Below are 20801 nucleotides of genomic sequence, written 5' to 3'. Positions count from 1 at the left end.
TCCTAGCAGTGCTATTGCTGGGTCATAGGGGAGTTCTATTGTTAGTTTCCTGAGGAACCTCCACACTGTTTTCCAGAGGGGCTGCACCAGTTTACATTCCCACCAACAGTGTAGGAGGGTGCCCGTTCATGGGAGAAAAGAGTCTTGATGCTTGATGCTTTTCTTAAAATTTTTAAAGTTTTATTTATTTTTAGATGGAGCATGCACACAAAGGGGGGGGTAGAGAGAGAGAGACAAAGAGAGGGAGGTTGAGAGAGAGAGAGAGAGAGAGAGAGAGAGAGAGAGATCCCAAGCAGTCTCTGCACTGTCAGCACAGAGTTCAATATTGGGCTTGAACTCATGAGGCTTGAGATCATGACCTGAGCTGAGGTTGGGTGTTTAACCAACTGAGCTACCCAGGTGCCCTGGCTTTTCTTAATATTTTAAAAGAGCATATAGTAAGCATAAGTAAAGGTATATGTGGTTGTTTTTTTAAGGTTGCTTGTTTGCTTTTAAACTAGAATGCTATACCTTGCATTTTCTTTTCTCTTGATTTTCAAATATGTATCTGTCCTTTAAAACTTACCTCCATTCAGAAACTTGATCTGTTCGTGTGGTTTGTATGCAGTTGATGTTTATTTGGGTAATCTGAGGTAGCAGAAGAGGAATATATTTAATCATCTAACCTTTACAATAAGGAACATTTGAAATGTCAGCATTTTATTTCAGGAACAGGTGAGCTCTTACACTATGAGGCTTTTATTTATTTATTTACACCATGTGTCTTTCTGAAAAGGAATTTGAAATAGCTTAGAACAGCTTATAATAAGGGTAAAATAGTAAGAAAAAAATATGAAAGATGAAACAGAGTAAATATTCCAACCAGAAGGGTCAACATAGTTGCTATGATGGAATATAAGCCTGTGTCTAAGATTCTTGGAAGCAGGAAAAGGCAAGAAACAAATTACATACTTCTTAATATTCAAAAGCAGGGACCACGTTCTTCTGGTTCAAAACTCAGATCTCTAAATACAGTACATTATATAAGGGACATTGGGTTAATTCATTCGACAAATACCTAAGTACCTGTTATGTAGTCAGATCTGGGTCAGGTGTTGGAGGCAAAACTATGTAGGTATGAGTGCTGTTCTCACGAAGCTCTGTCTATAGGTGCAATAAAGATCAAGCCTATTTATAACCAATTATACTTTCCTTTTATATCAACTAATTAAAGTAGCAATTCCTAAGCTCCTAAACTGGCTTAAATTTTTCCCTGACTCTCCACCTGAGACCTGAGAGCTGAGTAGGCACAAACCCCGTTGAGGGGACAGGAGAAGTGGCTGGATAGGTTGGGGAAATGGTGGAAAGCTGTGTGCCTGGAGGAAGCGGTCCAGACAGGAGAGGCAGGTGATGGCCAGGTCAGCTTTCCTTTATCAAAGTAACAATGTGGGTCTAAGTAGACAGCATTTATTTTTTATTTTTATTTATTTTGAGAGAGAGCATGTGCATGCAAGCGTGAGGGAAGGGCAGAGTGAAAGGGAGAGCAAGAATCCCAAGCAGGCTTCACACGGTTAGTGCAGAGCCTAAGTTGGGGCACCAACCCACCACCCGCAAGATCATGACCTGAGCTGAAGCCTAGAGTTGGATGCTCAACGGAGCTACCTTGGCACTCACATATGAGGGAGAAATATTTACTTCTTGAGAAATATTAGCCTTTATTTTAAAATTACTATGCTCAGGGAATTACATACCCTTGTCTTGCTTTTTTCAAGTAAAACTTGGCAATCTTTCATCAGTTCCCAACAAAACTTTAAGAAAAAAAGTTTTTAACTGGTTCATGAAACACCCAAACCTGGGAAACACTGGTCTACATAGGATCCTCAACAATTAAGGCTGGAGAGACAGGAGAGTAAAAATTTGGAGTTGAAGCATACATAGTGTAGTGACAGAATTTCCTCATGGGACTAAGGTAGTATCTGCTGTGCACATAAACTATGGCTACCCTGGACAGTTACTCAGACTGAACAGTATACTGGGTACCTAGCTCATGCAATAAATGGAACATGAAATCTGATCCTTATTCTTACTGAATAGTGTATCCTGGTACAGAGCACTGTCTTCTTGGAAGAAGGGAGGCTTTGTTTTGGAAGACACCGGCCAGTGGTAGCACGTACCATCTTCCAGGGATCTAGCTTGATCTAAAGATAGAATTTAAACCTGTAGGAGTAGACATATGGCATGAAGTTAGAATGTCTGTGGCACATTTTTTGCCAGGTATATTTTTTAATGCATACAATGGTTCTTCATTATCCTCTAGTAGGGGTGCTAGCTGTTGATGATTAAAGATGGATCTATTTGTTTCAGAAATGAAGCTAGCAAGCAGAAGCATGAGTAGCAGTGAGGGAAGAAGAAAATATCATGTTCCAGTCGTTGAGTTAGATACTTTAGTAGTTTTACATGATAGTACATAAGCTTGCCCATAGAATCCTGATGAGTCCTGTCCTTGAGAGGTAGCCCAGGATCCAAAGAGATTGCTTCCTGAGAAAAGTGGTAGCTCTCATTATGCTAACTTTTCATTTAGACCGTATTGGAGCAATCTTTTTCTCAAGATCTCAGAGTAAAAGTAGAGCTGGTCTAGTCAAAAACTTTCAGAAAGGGTATAGCCAGTTTTGTCAGCAGCGCTGAAAAAAAAAAAACACTTAAACAAAAGGTGTATTTCGGCTAACATGGACTACTAACTATGCCTTCTAGGATGAATTAGCTACAAAATGCACCCATGGGTTATAGGGTAAACTGACCTGTTCTATGGAGTGGGTTCTTTTTTTAAAAAATTGACCAATTATGCCGGAGACTGTGCAGAAAACAGGGACTTAGTTAATGTTTAGTAAATCTTGAAAATATGCAATTGCCAAAATTAATTTTTCCAATATCTTTTTCTTTATGTATATCAAGTCATGTTCATTGTAGAAAAATTAGAAAATACAGATTAAAAACATTATTTATAACTTTACCATGCAAAGAAACAGTGGTAACATTTTATTCATGCTCTCAAATATTTTCTACCCGCATATAGTTTGTGTATGTATACATATATATTTTTTAATTTTTTAAAATTATTTTTATAGCTTATTTTTGAGACAGAGAGACAGAGCACGAGTGGGAGAGGGGTAGAGAGAGGGAGATAGAGTCTGAATCAGGCTCCAGACTCTGAGCTGTCAGCACAGAGCCCCACATGGGGCTCGAACTCATGAACCGTGAGATCATGACCTGAGCCGAAGTCGAACGCTTAACCGACTGAGCCACCCGGGCACCCCTGTGTATGTATATTTTTAACTAAGGTGTCAGCTGTGGTGGCCCTGCCTTTTACAGTCTACCTCAGATCAGCTTGTACCCCTCTTACCACTCCCCGATCTAAGTGGGAAGTTTAGTGCATGACTAAGATTTCTGAAATTACTCAGGGACTTTGTCAACCTTGATTATCATTTTTTTATTTTGTAGATGCTTCCCTAGCTCTACTTGGCATGCAGCTGTTTTTCCTCATTCTTTCCAAAACACCCAGGATGTCATTCACAGGGCAGCATAAAGTCCTCTGGCATCTGAACACCTTGTTACTTCACTCTTACTCTGTTCTGTACCTCTTTTATTCTTTAGGTCTTCCCACCCCCCAAATTCCTATTTATCATCCTAATTCTTATTCACAGGGGCTTAGAAAAAGGCCTTGATAAGGTGGTTGCCTAGGGGATTTAGAGCCTGAGGGCCCAGGTGGGAAAGTGGCAAAGTCCCTAAAGGAGTTATAGTGGTGCATAGTAAATAAATCCTACCATAGACTGTAATTGACTTTAANATTCTGCCACGCATCCTACAGCCGCCGTGAAAACACTCCGGCCCCCTGCTGTGGGGGGCCTAACAGACTGGCAGTGCCAGCTGCTGCACCTCCGGACATACAGCCTCGATCACCTGACATCCTCCTTCCCATTGTGCTTCCAGCCCGTCGCTGAGCCGGGCTAAGAGTATTAATGCACGTCCTTTGCTGCCAACATTGGCTAAAATTTTCTTGGAACCCCATTGTAAACTGAAATGCTTCCCACCTAGTCTTTCTCCCTCCTTCCTTCCTTGGCTCCTTTATAAATGTCAGACCTTCCTCATGGCCTCAAGGCCCTCCCTGCCTTCGTCAGCCTTCTTCTCCTTTCCTTCATGGTATGTCCCCCAGTAAATCTGCAATAATCCCATCTTGGCATCCGCTTCTCTGGAGCACCCAAAATGTTATGTTTACTAAGCAACCATCGAGTCCTAAAACCTGTTCATTCAAGTTTGGGGAAGTACCAGAGCACTTGTCTCGTAGGTAGGTAGTTCCTTGCATGACAGGTTTACTTAGAGGTAGACACTGAAATATTCTAGGGCTGACTGCTCTTGTAGGTATAGGCTTCTATTCTTGTTCATGCAAGAGCAGACGTGTCTGTAGTTTTCACCAATGAAAATCTATTTTGAGCATCCTTTACTCTAGTTAGCAAATCTTCCAGTGCTGCTGGAGCTAGCTATCATTGAAGGCCTTGCCGGTGTTGCTTCCACAGCAGGTCACCTGGAGGACACACACTGCACAGGGTTCTTCAAGTATTAACTAGCCACCCCTGGAGGTAGATTAAATCAGTGCATACACACACATCATATGGTCTATGCCTGAGTATTTTAAAGTAAATTATAGTGTAATGTGAACTTTACCCATGTCAGCAAATGCACCATATGGAATGACTGCATAATGGTCAATGGCATGAATATCCCAGTTATTTTAATCAATTCTGCAAGAGTGGGCATTTTGGGTTCCTAATTTTTAGCTGTTAGTTTCTGGTATAGCGAAGCCTTTCAGTGTACTTTGGGCATTGTTCAACTTTTCATAGACTGTTGTTTAGAAGTAGAAAAAAGCATGCCCAATTGTAAGATTTTTTGATATTCATTGCCAAAAAGTCACCCAGGAAGTCTGTTTCAATTACAGTCCAATCATTACTGTATGAGTAGGCTTCTTTTTCCTTTATTTTCTCCATGTGAAGTTATGTGCAAAGTGTAAATTTTTAATTAAAAACACTCCAACAATTTAAAAACCCTTGAAATCCTCCCCTCTAGTTATAAAATAGAACTTAAAACCCTCCTGTGTTTGCTGCTTCTCGACACTCCTCTCCGGGCCTTTCCCCCCACAGGGTGGCACATACAAAGCTAGTTGTGTGAGCAGTTCCAGAACAAGATAAACCCAATAATCTCTGGGTCTTAGGCTGCTGCTTCCTGGAAGTTTACAAGAGGACCTTCTGGTGTATTCAGTGGGGGAGACCATGCACGCGTTCTAGGAAATCTGAGCTCACTACAGTCTGTGACTTTGGAAGAATTGTGGTGTAAAACAGATACTAGACACAATCAGTGGGAGGGAAGTAGACTGCCCTGGGTTTCTTGCTTCGAAGCTCACCATGGCCTTGTTCCAGCTCTCAGAACTGAACTGAAGCAGAATACTTTCGTAGGCTGAAATAAATGTCCCCAGCCATTTTAGGCAGCAAAACCTGCAGGAAAGAACAAGACATTGATGACCACGTTGCCAAGATCACCACATTCTGATCTGGGTCAGGCTCTCCAGGCCATTCATCTAGGTGTTAAAAAAAAAAAAAAAAAAAAAAAGAGTGAACTAAAGCAATGGGGATCATGGTCCTGCAGCGTGTCTGTCTAAACTCCCATTGCTTCAATCTGGTTAAGTTTCCAGCTAGCATCTCAGGATGTCTGTTCACTATCCTTCTAGGAGTCCCTTCATCCAACCATGTCTTCCTTTTTCTTGGTTTATACTTTTATTTTGGTGGAGCACATTTCTAGGATCTTCTTGAGAAAGAATATGAGTAGTACATTGTGTGTGTGTGTGTGTGTGTGTGTGTGTGTATGTCTGAAAATGTCATTCTACCCCCCCAAGATTTGGGAGTTTGACAATAATTATAGGTTACAAGTCATTTTCCCTTACATTTCTGTATATTAGTTCATTATCTTTTTGCTTGCAGTGATGCTGCTGCAAAATCTGAAGCCATTGCTGATCATTTCTGATTGCTTTTTCTTCCTGGAAGTTAATAGAATCTTTTCTGCTGGTGATCTGAAATTTCAAATGTCTTTATGTAGCTATTTCCATCTACTACTTCTATTCAGAAAACTTTTTTTCCTGGTAATAGCCGTTCAAGTCCTATTTTTCTGGGAAATTTTCTTGAACAATTTTGTTTTATGCTCTGTTTCCTCTTTTCTTTTTTTTCCTAGATTTTCTAGGGCTGACATCCAATTTTCTTATCTCTTTTTCTCCTATTTTCTGCCTCTTTGTACTTTTGCTCTACTTGCTAGGAGACTTCCTTGACTTTATCTTCTAATCCTCTAAGACTACACTTCTGTTAGGTTCTCAATTGCAAGCTTTTCTCTGTTTTCTTAAATTTTTATGGCATCCTGCTCTTCTTTTATGGAAGCAGGATTTTCTTATTTCTTCAAGGATGATGATGATTTCATTTCATTTGATTGTGTTGATTTCCTTCTCCTCCAAGCAGATCTACTACTCCATCTACTACTACATCGTCTACTCCAAGATGCTTTTTGTGCAGGTCATTCATTTTTTTGTTTTTAATTTTAATTTCTGTCTTCCATGGTAGGAGCTCTCCTCAGATATCTGATAATATCTGTGTATCTGCTTGATATTAAGTATGCGGAATCTAGAAAGCTCTTTAGAAGCTCTGAGACCTTGAAGTAGGGACCATGCATATCAATGGAGTTCACTAGAGAGTGATCAAGATTGGCAGTTGAGTGTACAGTTAATCACTTACTCCTGACTTTTACCCTAACTCTAATGAATGCCAGGATCATCAGTCCAGACACTTGCTTTTAGTTTCTCCAAAGAACAAGCTTCTAGATTGTCCTCGGAGGTGGGAGAGGGCAATTGTTCAGCAAAATGGAGTAGAGGAAGGAATCTGCAAGGTTTAGCTTCTTAAATAGAATAATAAAGTTTGACTCCATTTTTAAAAATCTTTGGCTGCTGAGAGCTTCCAAGCCCCTAGTTTACTCCTTCCCTGCTGCCCTCTATTTAGGCAAGGTGATAAATCCTCCATCCTTTGGCACTGGAGGGGAGTTCAAACAATTCTGGGAATAAATCCTTCTGTAGTTCTACTCGCTAACCATGATAAAACACCAGGGCCGTTCGCTATCCCTCTCAAGACACTCAAGCCAATTCTAGACCACTTTAGGCGCTGTACTGTTTTGTCCAGAAAGTTTCGTGATCTAATACAATTTTTCTACCTCTTAATGTGTACATGGTGTCATCAGGCTGGACATCCCACATGTTCACTGGAAGGGAGTCTTAGTCAGGTTGGGCTGCTGTAATAAATTGCCATAGACTGGGTGATCGAAACAAACCCACAAACAAACCAATGAAAGTAGTTACTTCTCATGGTTGTGTAGGCTGGAAGTCCAAGATAAGGCTCTGGCAGATTCAGTGTCTGGTGAAGGCACTCTTTCTGGTTTGCAGAAGGCCATTTTCTTGTACCCACATATGGTGGAAAGTAGAAAGGGAGAGCATGTTTTTTCCTTATAAAAGCACTAATCCCCTCATGAGTGGCCCGCTTCCCAATACCTTACGTTGAGTATTAGTGTGTCAGCGTATGAAACGGTGTGGGTGCGGGTGGATACAAACATGTAGTCTACAACAGAGAGGGCCCAGACCATCCACATTGCATGGCTGTAAGAAACCACTTTCAGAAGCTTTTTCTTCTTCTTCTTTCTTCTTTCTCCTTTTTTCTTTCTTCTTTCTTCTTTCTTCTTTCTTCTTCCTTCTTTCTTCTTCCTTCTTCCTTCTTCCTCCTCCTCCTTCTTCTTCTTCCTTCATCTTCTTCATCTTCTTCTTCTTCCTTTCATTACCAGTTCCAAAGACAATTCTATGCTTTCTGAGCACTCTGTAGTATAAATTGGTTAGCTCTCACATTTCCCCGATACTAGCCAGAGATTAGTTTTCTTGAGTCTACAAAGTCAGTTCATACTTGCCCATGTTTTTCTAGCTTCCAAAATTTTACTATCTTTTTTCCCTCTCTCCTGTTTTTCTGATTTGTATCTTTCTAAGAAAATCCTTTTCTAAATTTTTATTGACTTGAGGTAAGAAACAAAATTAAAAATCTGTTAAAGTGGCTATCTCAACCCAGAAGTCCTGGGTGGCTCATTTATTCACACTTTGTCAACAATGGATGTTATCTTTTTATTTATTACTGAATTCTGTAAATTTATTCTGCACTTAGTTCTAATTACTCTGGCTACTCAGGTTATCCACATTATTGAAATCTGATCTGGTTCACTCTTCATATGACTTAAGAGTTTACAGTACAATTGCATGATTTATGGCAGATTCTTAAATTCAGCCATTCAGTTTACTCTGAGTTTGCTTCTTCCTATTTTTAGTAGCACTTCATTGTAATGCAAATGGAGTCTTCTACCAATATTCTAGAAACAAGCTGAAATGAAAATGAATTATCTATACCTATCTCTATACCTATTGCATTTGTGTGAGGGCAATGGAAAGACAGTCAATTCATGGGTGTCCATTTAAAACAAAAGCCACTTCTCTTCTAGGTTGTGAAAATTTGGTCCATCTTTGGAACAAATTTAGCAATGATTTAAAGTTCTTGGTTATACATGCCAGGTTTAAATTAAAATTTCAAAATGCCATTGTTAATTTTTAAATAATGATTTGATCAAATACTAACCCTATTTTTTCAAACCTGATTTATAGGTTGGTGAGATTTCTTTTTATTAAGAAAAATAATTCAAGAGTTAATTTCACAGTAAAAAGCATTTGGATGGGAATTAGTCCCATCTTTCCAAAAAGTAGAGTCTTAGTCTCCCCTCCTAGAGGCAGGGGGTCAGTTTAAATTTATTATGTAGATTTTGAAAAATGATTTGTGTGAATGCAAGCATGTATACAAGTGTGTAAGAGTATATTATTTCTGCTGTTCTGTACTTTATTTAACCATATATTTCTGATGATTATACCATATCAGCGCATTTAGATCTCCCTTATACTTTTATTATTTTTTTGTGGGAACCATGGGGCGCCTGGGTGGCTTAGTCGGTTAAGCGTCCGACTTTCGCTTAGGTCATGATCTCGCGGTTCGTGGGTTCGAGCCCCGCGTCGGGCTCTGTGCTGACTGCCAGCTCAGAGCCTGGAGCCTGTTTCAGTCTGTGACTCCCTCTCTCTCTGACCCTCCCCTGCTCATGCTGTCTCTCTCTCTCTCTCCCTCTCTCTCCTAGAAATAAATAAAACATTAAAAGAAAAAACAAAACTTATTTTTTTGTGGGAACCAAATAAATATAGGGAAAGACACAAAATACATATAGTTAAATGAATCAACACAAAACAAAAGCCTATCAGATTAGCCAAGTAATAGAACATTCCTAATCCTTCATGTCCCCTCTAAATCACCCCCATCTCTCTTTCCCTCAAAGGAAATCTCTTCTGAACTTTGATGATCATCCTTTCCCTGCTTTTCTTTAGCTGTACTACTTGTATGTATTCATAAACCCTACAGTTTAGTTTTTCCCATTTAGAATTCTTTGCCTCTGTTAGAATTTCAGACAAGTGGAGCTGTATAGTATGAATTTTTCTGTGGTTAGCTTAACCAGTACTTTCTATTAGTCCCATCTATTTTATGTTTTTTCCTCCAAATGTCCTTCTTTCTGGCTTCTTCAAATTTATTATTCCATTTCTTTTCCTTTGCTATCATGAAGGTTACACATTCTTTTGGAGTTCTTATCCTGGTTAGCCACAAGATTATGACATACATTTTTTGGTTCTTAAAGCCTCATATTAATTGATATTTTAGTTTCTTCATGGCCAATGCAAGGACCTGATTTCTTTTAGGTACTTCAATTCCTTACCTCCCTCTATACTTTCAAGCCATTATTATTCTGTCCTTTAATTTTGTCTGTATTTTAAACATTGTCATCATAAGTTCACTTCTTTAAATTTGCCCCATATTCTCCCTTTTCATTGCTTGTCATTTCTTCCTGAATCTTAGTCTTCGCCTGGTATCATTTTCCTTCTGCCTGTGAAAACTGCCTTTAGCATTTCTTTCACTGCTGATGTACTGGTTACAAATTCTACTTGGGCATCTTAAAATTAATTAAGTATTATTAAAATTAATAATTTTTTATTGTTCATTCTTGAAATGTATTTTTGCTAGACTTGTAATTCTATGTTGGAATTTATTTTCTTTTAGCTCTTTGAAGATCTTAATCTCTTTGGGCTTCCAGTAACTCTGTTTAAGAGTTAACTGTCTGCCTAACTGTTATTTTGAAGACAATTTGCTCCTGTTGTTGTTGTTACTTCTGACTGCCTTAAGATTTTCTTTGGTTTTTGACCTTTCACTTTGAGTACATGTTTGTTTCCTGGTTAGGGTTTGTTGGGTTTCTTGAATTTGTAAGTTAATGTCTTTCAGTTTTGGAAAATTCGCCTCCATTTTTCAAATAATTCTTCTTACCCCTTCTCTCCCATCCCCCCGAAGTTCCTCTTATATTGCACGTTCTCATTATATCCTCTGTTTCTTATCTTTCTTCCTAGTGTTTCCATTTTTTTGTTTCTCTTTACTTCATTCTAGGTAGATCTTTCTGACCAATCAATATTCCAGGCTACTAATGCTTTGACTACCTAAACAGCTGTTAAGTCAATCTATTAAATTGTTGCTAACTTCAGTTGTTATTTCCCAGTTCTTGTAGCTTGTTTGGTCTTTTATCATGGTTTTCTGTTTTCTGCCAAAATTCTCTTTCTTGTCTCCTTGANCCTTTAGCATTTCTTTCACTGCTGATGTACTGGTTACAAATTCTACTTGGGCATCTTAAAATTAATTAAGTATTATTAAAATTAATAATTTTTTATTGTTCATTCTTGAAATGTATTTTTGCTAGACTTGTAATTCTATGTTGGAATTTATTTTCTTTTAGCTCTTTGAAGATCTTAATCTCTTTGGGCTTCCAGTAACTCTGTTTAAGAGTTAACTGTCTGCCTAACTGTTATTTTGAAGACAATTTGCTCCTGTTGTTGTTGTTACTTCTGACTGCCTTAAGATTTTCTTTGGTTTTTGACCTTTCACTTTGAGTACATGTTTGTTTCCTGGTTAGGGTTTGTTGGGTTTCTTGAATTTTTCTTGAAAGTTAATGTCTTTCAGTTTTGGAAAATTCGCCTCCATTTTTCAAATAATTCTTCTTACCCCTTCTCTCCCATCCCCCCGAAGTTCCTCTTATATTGCACGTTCTCATTATATCCTCTGTTTCTTTCTTCCTAGTGTTTCCATTTTTTTGTTTCTCTTTACTTCATTCTAGGTAGATCTTTCTGACCAATCAATATTCCAGGCTACTAATGCTTTGACTACCTAAACAGCTGTTAAGTCAATCTATTAAATTGTTGCTAACTTCAGTTGTTATTTCCCAGTTCTTGTAGCTTGTTTGGTCTTTTATCATGGTTTTCTGTTTTCTGCCAAAATTCTCTTTCTTGTCTCCTTGAACAAAATAAGTGTGGTTATTTTAAAGTCTATATCTAAAAACTCCAACATCTGAAGGGCTTGTGAGTTTTATTTTCAGTTATTTCTGTCTGTTTGATTGTTTGTCTCTGAGTGCCTGGTTATTTTTTATTGTATGCCAGACTTTGTATTTGCAAAAATGTTACAGAAATAATTTTCAGCTTAGGATAATATCTTCTTGCAAAGAGGATTGATTATATCTTATTCTTTTAGTCTTATGGGGTACTAATACTCTGGAATCACTTTAATCTAATTTCACCCACACAGCATGTATAAGAGTACTAATGTTAGATAAGATGTGATAGTGAGGTCTCTTTTGAGTGATGCTAAATCTTCTATGCTAAGTGGGGAGATATACCAGCAGATTTCAATGAGTTCTGTGTTGGCTTTTTAACACTTACTGTCCGCTAGGTAGTAGTATGTTAAGTGCTTTCCAAATATCATTAAGGTGATTTTTACAACAATGATTCTGAGATGGGTATTACTATTATCCCTATGTTACAGATGTAAAATTAACACAGAAGAGTTGGACAATTTGGCCAATGGTACATGGCTTTAAATGCAAAAGCCAATTTTTCAATCTGGTTTCAGAGCCTCTGATCTTAACCGATGTGATAGAGTGAAAGTATTCTCTAGGGGGCAAAATGCAGACAATTGTTTATGCCAGTTCCTCTTAGCTCCCTTAGCCCAGTCCCTGAATGCTTAATGCATTAAACCAAAGGACAAACACAAAGGCATTAAACCAAAGGATTATGTAATTGAAATTTTTTCCAGGGGCAGCTTTTGTGAATGGTTACCAGCTTAACTTAAACTGATTTGGTGAGAGAGAATGATGTTGAGGTGAATTGAGACTTGAAGTACTGTATTATTCTGAGAAATGGTAATATTTGGAATTATGTGGGCAAGGGCCAGTAGGAGAGGCACTTATGACTTGTCTAATGATTATAAAGTTTCAAATGCATGATCCGTCATTTTGGCAGTGGTGTTGGGTATTTAGGAGAGAATCACAATAGGATTATCTTGTGGGTTAGGAGACTCACTGAGAAAGATCCCAGTTTGTAGAAACTCACTGCTGTCATTCAAAATTGGAAGGAAGCAGAATTGTGGGTTAAGTGTGCGATCTCTACAGACTCTCTCATGCTGAGAGCAGCAAGTATGGAAAAACAGCATCTTAGAACTCAGAATTTTTGCTTGATTTGTGTGTGGGATTTGTTTATTGTGTTTCTTTTCACAATGACTGCCAGGGCTGTTTCAGCATGAATAGTTAGCTCAGTATCCAGAGAGTTTGATTAGCTAAGTTAGGAAGCAAAATGCTATACACTATAGAGGAAATTTACTCTGGAATAAATGTAGATCGTTTAGTCAAATTGCTATATTTTCAGCATGCTAAGGCTTCCCTGGGGGAAAAAAATGCCATAGGAACTTTCTTGGAAATACAAGTAAATAGAACTTATTTTCCAGAGAATCTAAAATACATGACCTAACATGTAATTCAGGACCAGCCAACATGACCTTGGAAGGAAAGATGTCATGAAAAAAGGTAATGACAGGAGTGAGGCATGAAACCAATACTACAGAAGCTTTTATGAGTCAGAACTCCTGGTTGCAAGTGACAGAAACCATTCAAATCAACTTAATCACAGCCATCAAGAGAGGGGAAAGAGAGACAAATTACTGAATTTGGCTGATTTGCATATACTGATTGCATATCATTATAAATTTATACTTGTTGGAGTTGGAGAGAGGGTCAAAATGTTTTCAGCAGGCCTAAATGTACTGTGGAAGGCTCTGAATTTAAAGGGCAAAAAAAAAAAAAAAATGTATTGGCTCATGATACTGGGAACAGCAGGCATTGCACTAAATCACAGTAGGCTGGATCAGGGGCTAAAAAATACCCCTTCTGCCCTTGGCATTGGCCAACCTACCTTTGACCTCTGCCTCTCTTTATGGGCTCTTTAGCTGCTACTGAACATGCTTTTCCATGTTGTTAGGGAAGGGAGACACTGGTATCTTTCACTCTAGACTAGTCAGGTCTAGGACAGGTATTATATGATTTACCTACTGCTGCATGACAAATCATCCCCAAACTCAGCAATCCTTTATCACCTCATGGAGTTTCTGAGGGTCAGAAACCTGGAAGCAGCTTAGCTGGATGGCTCTGGCTCAAGGTCTCTCATGGTGTTGTGGTTAAGGTGTTGACCAGGGCTGCAGTTATCTGAAGGGACGAGAGAAACTGCCTCCAAGCTCATTGATGTGGTTGTAGGTGGGAGGCTTCAGTTGCTTGTCATGTGGACCTCTCCACAAGGCTGCTGGCACAGCATGGCAGCTGGCTTCCCTCCGAGTGAGTGATCCAAGTGAGAGAAACCAAATGGAAGCCACTATGCTTTTTATCACCCAATCTCAGAAGTAATGCATTGTTTCTGCTTATTCTATTGGTTACACAGGTCAACCCTGGTAGAGTGTGTGAGAAGACCACACAAGGGTCTGACTACCAGGAATAGAATGATGGCTGAGGTAGAAAGTCAGGATGGCCGAGTGGTCTAAGGCGCTGCGTTCAGAATTATGGCTGAGGGCCATCAGAGAGGCTGGCTACCACAGATGCTGCAACAGGCAGGACTGTAAGGTGGCCCAGAGTCTTGCTGCTTTCTCTACACCTGTTGCATAATTTCATCCCCTAGAGTGTGGGCCAGCCCTCTGAATAGGATTGGGTAGTCAAGACCTTGATTCAGTTCTATTATATAACAAAGGTGAAGGGATTGTTCAGATGTCCTTAAGGTCCCACACCAATTGCTTCTGAGTTAACTATAAGGGGAGTTATTCTGGGTTGGTCTGACCTAAGCAGTGAGTTCTTTGACAGAGGGTCAGACTTGAGGTAGTGGAGATACTCTGCTATTAGCTTAAAGAACCAAACTGCCATGCTGTGGAGAGAGCCATGTGCCAGGGAATGGAGGGTGCCCTTTAGTTACTGAAGGCCTCAGTGCTATAGCTATAAGGAACCAGATTCTGCCAATGGTTAGTGAACTTGGAAGAGGACTTAAGGCCTTGGATGAGACAGCAGCTGTGGCTGACACCGTGGTCACAGCCTGGTGAAACACTGAGCACAAGATGCATTTAATCTGTGCCTGGACTCCTGACCTACAGAGACTGAGATAATAAATGTGTGTTGTTTTAAGTGGTTAAATTTGTTAGTAATGTGTTATGCAGGATAGAAAATGAATACAAATGCCCACCTTTGAAAGGTAGGCGTTCTGCCTGTCAGTCTCCATATAGTGAACCTGGAGAAAGACTTGAAAAGTGCCAAGAAAGGAGGTGGATGGCAAGGACTGCTGGGCAAATCAAACTTAGTTCTTGGAGTTTATTATAATATTTCAAACCTGGAGACCTTCACCATCTCAAGGATGTGAATCACTGAGCAACAATGGTCCCCTCTAATGTCTGAGACATTGTCCTCAATGTGGTCTGTGTACCACTCGTGACGGAACTTTCTGGAGTGTTTGTTAAAATATAAACTCCTGGGCCTCGCTCTAGATGAATTGACTCAATTTCTGTGGGGTATAGCTTAGGGCTATGTATTATTTTTACTAATAATTTCATAGTTTTTTATTTTGAGGATTTTGAAAATCAGAAAAATAGGTGAAGTATGGTGAATGCTTATATGCCGTTCACCAAGAACCCTCAATTGTTATTTTATCCAATTTTCTTTATTTCTCATATACATGTTTATTTATAATTTTGTTGCTGAACCATTTGAAAGTAAGATACAAACATCACGACATTTTACCCCTAAGCGCTTTAGTACAGATCTCCTACAAATGAAGTTATATAATCATTTACCCTTATCACATTGAAGAAAAGAAACATTGATGTATTATCTAATACAGCCGATATCTTCCAGTAATTCTCAAAATGCCCTTTAGATGATTACTTCTTAAGGTTTGATCCATAAACCCTTAGTTTAGGCATCACTGTATTTTGACACGAATGCAGTGATTCATATGCACATCAGTTTCAGAAGCCCCGTAGCAATGTTTTGATGGAATGCCTAATCAAGGATCACATTACCTTTTGGTTACCAATGTCGTCTGTATTCTCTCCCATCTTTAAACTAGAATAATCCACGTTTTTCCGATTTAAAATTTTCTTTTTCTGCTACCTTCCACCTTCTCTCCCTTCCCTCCATCAACCCTGAATTTAGAAACTCTTCCATGATTTTGAAAGTAGCTACGGATATACTGTGTAAAGTTCTAATGATGCTACAAATAAGATATAGAAAAGCAAGGTAGCACGTGGTATCACTAGGATTTGACTGGAGTTTCATGAAAGATGTGGTACTTCTGTGGATCTTGACTCACAGATGCTGCCCGCAAAGAATATAACTTGTGGGGTTAAACGTGGTGCATTTGGGAAACTAAGTGAGTTGGTTTCTCTCAAGTCACTAAGTCAGGAAACCGAGAACATCCATTTTGAAAGGTAAGTTGCAGCTTGATTCATAAGTAATCAGAAATCTTAATTAAAAAATAATTTCCAGACTCCTAGAAAAATGTATAGGCTACTTAACTATGGAAATGAAAATTATCTCTGTGTGGTGAAACTAGTGAGTTTAATTTTTAAGTGTATTTCCTACCAGTCTTTATAAAAAGGGATCATTGCAAAAGCCTGACTAGCATCATAAATTTTATACAAGAGCAATCCAGCCTTCAGAGTCATCTCAAATAATGTACATTTCCATATCTTATTTCCCCATATTATTTTAATCTTCCCCTTATTATTGGACATTTAAGCTGCTTCCAGTTCTTCACTGTAACAAAAAGGCTTGTCCATACATCTATTATATTTCTGATTATTTTCTTGTAATAGTCCTAACAGGGTTGCTGGGGCAGAACTTAAAATAGACTCAAACTGGGGTGTGTGCCCAGCTCACATCAATTCCCTCAGAGGCTCTGGCTGTGCTATCATTCTCTGTCTCTGTCTCTAAATCATATGATCCAGGAATAAAGGACCTAGATCGAAGCTGACCACCACTACCTCCCTAAAAGAGTGAAGATTTAGAATCCTGGCAAACAGAGGCAGAAAAGATAGGGTGCAATGACCTCAGGTGTCTGCAGCTGGGTTTTGACATTGCACTACTCTATTCCTTCCAGAAGCTGGTTTGTGCAGACCTTGCTTGAGCTATCTTAGACTCCTTTCCCCGAATCTATGTTTTGCTTATTATTCCGAGTTCCTCTCTGTTGCAACTAAAAAAAAAACCCAAAAACCCTACCCTAACTGATACTGATGGTGGATTGCATATAGTTACATGTAATATACAGTGATATTTGGAATCAGTCAATTCAACCTTACCGGCTTGAAAGGCAGTGAGACATCCTGCTGTGTTCCGGGACAGAAATGTAAAAGCTCATGATAAGTGGTAGCCAAATATCTCCTCCACCTCTTACCCTCAGGCAACTGGACCTCTTAGAGTGAATCTCTAGGTGTTTGGATAGCTGTTTCTAAAAGGAAAAGAATAGAGGCGATGAGGCACCCTGGTGCCACAAATGTGTAGCTGGGCCTGGTCCAAGGTCACGGTCATTAAGTGGAGGTGATATGATTCAAACCTAGGCAATCTCACTCCATAGCCTTGGTTCTTAACCACTTCTTTACAGTCCCTTGCCAAATGCACCTAAGTCTCCTTTATATGAAAAGAAATTAATGCCAAATGCCCCTCAACTATAGAGATCCAGAGTTAGCAAATAAAAACACAAGATTTCCAGTTAAATCTGAATTCCAGATAACCAATGAATGATTTCCTTTAGTATGAGTATGTCCCAAATAATGCATAGAATATGCTTATAATAAAAAAAGTATTAGCTTATCTGAACTCAAATTTAACTAGACATCTTGTGTTTTATCTGGCAACCTGTACATGGCCCAATAGCATATCTTTATTCAGTATTGCTCTCTCGGTAACAAAAATGAATATAGATTCAGCACATACATGCCACAAAGGGTACAGTGCAGAAAATATTTCAGAGGAACTATCAGAAGTTCAGATCTACTGAAATCATTACTACATCAATACTCCCCAGGCAGTCCCTATTCAATGAGCTAACCTAGGTGGCCTGCTTTCATTTCAAGTTTGATGGCTTGGTTAAGTGCAAACCATTGCTGAATTCAGTCCTACACTAAGTGACATTGAATATCGGCCCTTCTATCATTCTGGAGCCTTTCTTGCTTTTAAAGTCTGCCAGAACTAGGAACATTAGTTTGGATATATGTGTATGTGTCTAGCCCACCTACCTCTCATTCTGTTCTGTTCCTGGGGCTCAGAAGCATCTTCTTTCCCATGAGAAACAGATTACTGAGCCAGGTTGCAGAACTCTTTAAAAAATGCACATTGCTATCTGTTTTTGTAGGCCAGAGGAGACTGCAGAGGAGAGAGATGCATTGAAAATGGGATCCCTAAACTCAGCAGAGTTAGGAGGAGTCACGCTGAAAGCAACTGATTGCAGACTCCAAGCGGGTGTGGTCAGAAATCCAAAGGCAGTGCAGTATTCAGGGCTCAGGAAAAGTCAGACAAGCAGACATTTTTGGCTCAAATTAAACATGGCATCTTCAGGAATTAAATTGATGAGCCAGCCTTTTAATTCTGTTTTGTTTCTTTTTTTACTTTTTTGACATAGAAAACAAGTTTCATTCTTTAATTGCCATCAATGTTGCAATGGCTAAACCAAAGAACTAGATGAGAATGTGTGAATATTCACATATACATCTTTTGAGCCCTTGAAAATATCCCAGGATATGGTATTACTTTTGATCAACTATTTGGAAGGCATGGGGTAGGCAAAATGCTGCCATTTGTTTTTCCTACTCTAAATAGCCTTTACAGAAGTCAGGGAAGTAGTTAATTTGAGGATTCTAAAAGTTGCCAAGGATAGACATTCCTGTTACATACTCAGAGGAAAAAAATGTGTTATAATCCCACAGTGACTAATGTGAGTAAACTTAGCTGACCTAAACATGGTTTTTTCAGGAAAATAGCATCCACTTCAATTATTTACAACAGAAGGAATTTAATGCAGGCAGTCAGTTAATAGATGAATTGGAAAATCAAGAAGATGGTAGTGAGAAACTGGGGCACCTGGGTGGCTCAGTTGGTTAAGTGTCCAACTCTTGATTTTGGCTCTGGTCATGATCTCATGGTCCATAGGATTGAGCCCCATGTTGGCCTTGTGCTGGGAGCACAGAGCCTGCTTAAGATCCTCTCTCTCCCTCTCTCTGCCCCTCCCCCACTCACCCATTTTCTCTCTCAAAACAAACAAATAAACTTAAAAAAAAGGTAGTGAGAAACTCATGGTATAGTAGGAAGTCGCATCTGTGGTGGGAGGAATTGATACTATGAGATCTCAGGGATGAAGTCACTTCATGAAAGCTGGAACCTTGGCAAGTTTGTCTGTCAGGAGCTTGAGCCATAGAAAAGATGGAGCTGGTACCAGAAAAGCTGCCTAACGTATTATTATTTAATCAGGTGCTGATTCTTCTTGTAACTTCTGTCCATATGTTGTCTCCTCATTGGAAGAGATTTTTGCAGTGACTGAGGCAGATCTGGATACTGAATGGTGTCTGTAGCAAACCCTAACAGAACTGCAATGGAAGCTCCTAGGCTTTGAGAAAGGCTTTGCTTTCTTTAGGAAAAGATACTTGTTTCAGAAGTTGTGTCTAGGTAGATCAGATAGAATAGAGTTTATGAAGAACATACTTGAGTTTTAGAGTGTATGATCAGGGATCCAGTATCTACACAAAGTGTGCGTTCCAGTATTCTATTAAGCAAATAAATTACATGAGAAAACTGCTTGTATACCATTCAGGAGGCCATAGAGCAAGCAGTGAGAAGGAGGCTGATCTGAACTGATGCCATCAATGCCTAGTCATGTGATTGAGAGCCTCTTCTGCAGTGAGTGAAGGCTTTCTGGTGAGCATTCACAACATGAATAAGGCAGCCATAGGAGTAGGGATAGAGGCTCTGTATAGACTCCACCGCACAGCCTCTCCCTCATCAAAGCAAACCAGACTATGCCACAGCTGAGTGCTCTCTTTGTTAGTCTTAGAGATCAACCCACATCTCTGATGTGGCATCACACTTAACAAAGACAAGTCAGTTCCTTGCTGGATTATATGTAATTGCTTCTGCTATAGAAAGGAATCCTATTTCCCTCTTTCACTCCCTCTTGGGCATGCTTTTGCCAGAACCACCAACTGCAGTCTTATTGAATGCTTCATACGCAATCATTATCCCACCCAGATTGGCTGTGAAGGGAGTTCCTTGATCAAAAGCAAAGAGAGAAAGGGGCGCCGGGGTTGCTCAGTTGGTTGAGCATCTGCCTTCAGCCCAGGTCATGATCTCACGGTTCATGAGTTTGAGACCAGCAAGCAGCTCTGTGCTGGAGCCTGCTTCAGATTCTGTGTTTCCCTCTCTCTCTGTCCCTCCCCAGTTTGTACTCTGTCTCTCAAAAATAAATACAAATATTTTTAAACTTTTATATAAAAAAGCTATGCACTAATTCAAGTGTGATTCACTATATTTTCTATCAATGAAGCAGCAATCCTTCTAATGTGGTAGAATGGTCCCTAAACACTTAGCACTGCAGTTATCCAGGGCATCTTCTATCTGATGATGTAGCTACTTCCCAGAAGACTGGCTAGACTTTGATTCAATGTTCTAAATAAGGCACTATCGGGGTGCCTAGGTGGCTCTGTCAGTTAAGCTCCTGACTCTTGGTTTCAGCTCAAGTCATGATCTCACAGTTTGTGAGTTTGAGCCCTGCATCGGGCTCTCCACTGTCAGCACAGAGCCTACTTTGGATCCTCTGTCTGCCCGCCCCCCACACCTTACCACTACCCCACTTGTGCTCTCTCTGTTTCTCTCTAAATAAATAAATTTTAAAAGACTTTAAAAAATAAGGAACTGTCTCCCCATAGTTGGAAGATGTGATCTAGGAACCGTGGACTGAGAGACTGGGGTGTCTAATAATAAAGCCACTCTCAATTTTTACTCACTGTGGCTTTTAGTGTCCTTCATCTTTGTACCTGAGGGCTGGATGCAATGGTATTTCTGAATTAGAAGCTAAGACTGCTCGTTGGGTTCTTCATCCCAGGGGCAAATGGCAGAAAAGTGGGATACTATATAGCTAGGGTGACTAACCATGCCCAGTAAGAATACTATGATTACGGCTGTGCCGTTAGGAGGAATCTGTTAGGAACTTAGTGGTCCTTTTATGTTCTTGATGGAAA

The sequence above is a fragment of the Crocuta crocuta genome, unplaced genomic scaffold (genome assembly GCF_008692635.1).
Source record: "Crocuta crocuta isolate KB4526 unplaced genomic scaffold, BGI_CrCroc_1.0 scaffold56, whole genome shotgun sequence".
In the NCBI taxonomy this organism is placed as follows: Eukaryota; Metazoa; Chordata; class Mammalia; order Carnivora; family Hyaenidae; genus Crocuta; species Crocuta crocuta.
This window is presented reverse-complemented; position numbering follows the sequence as displayed.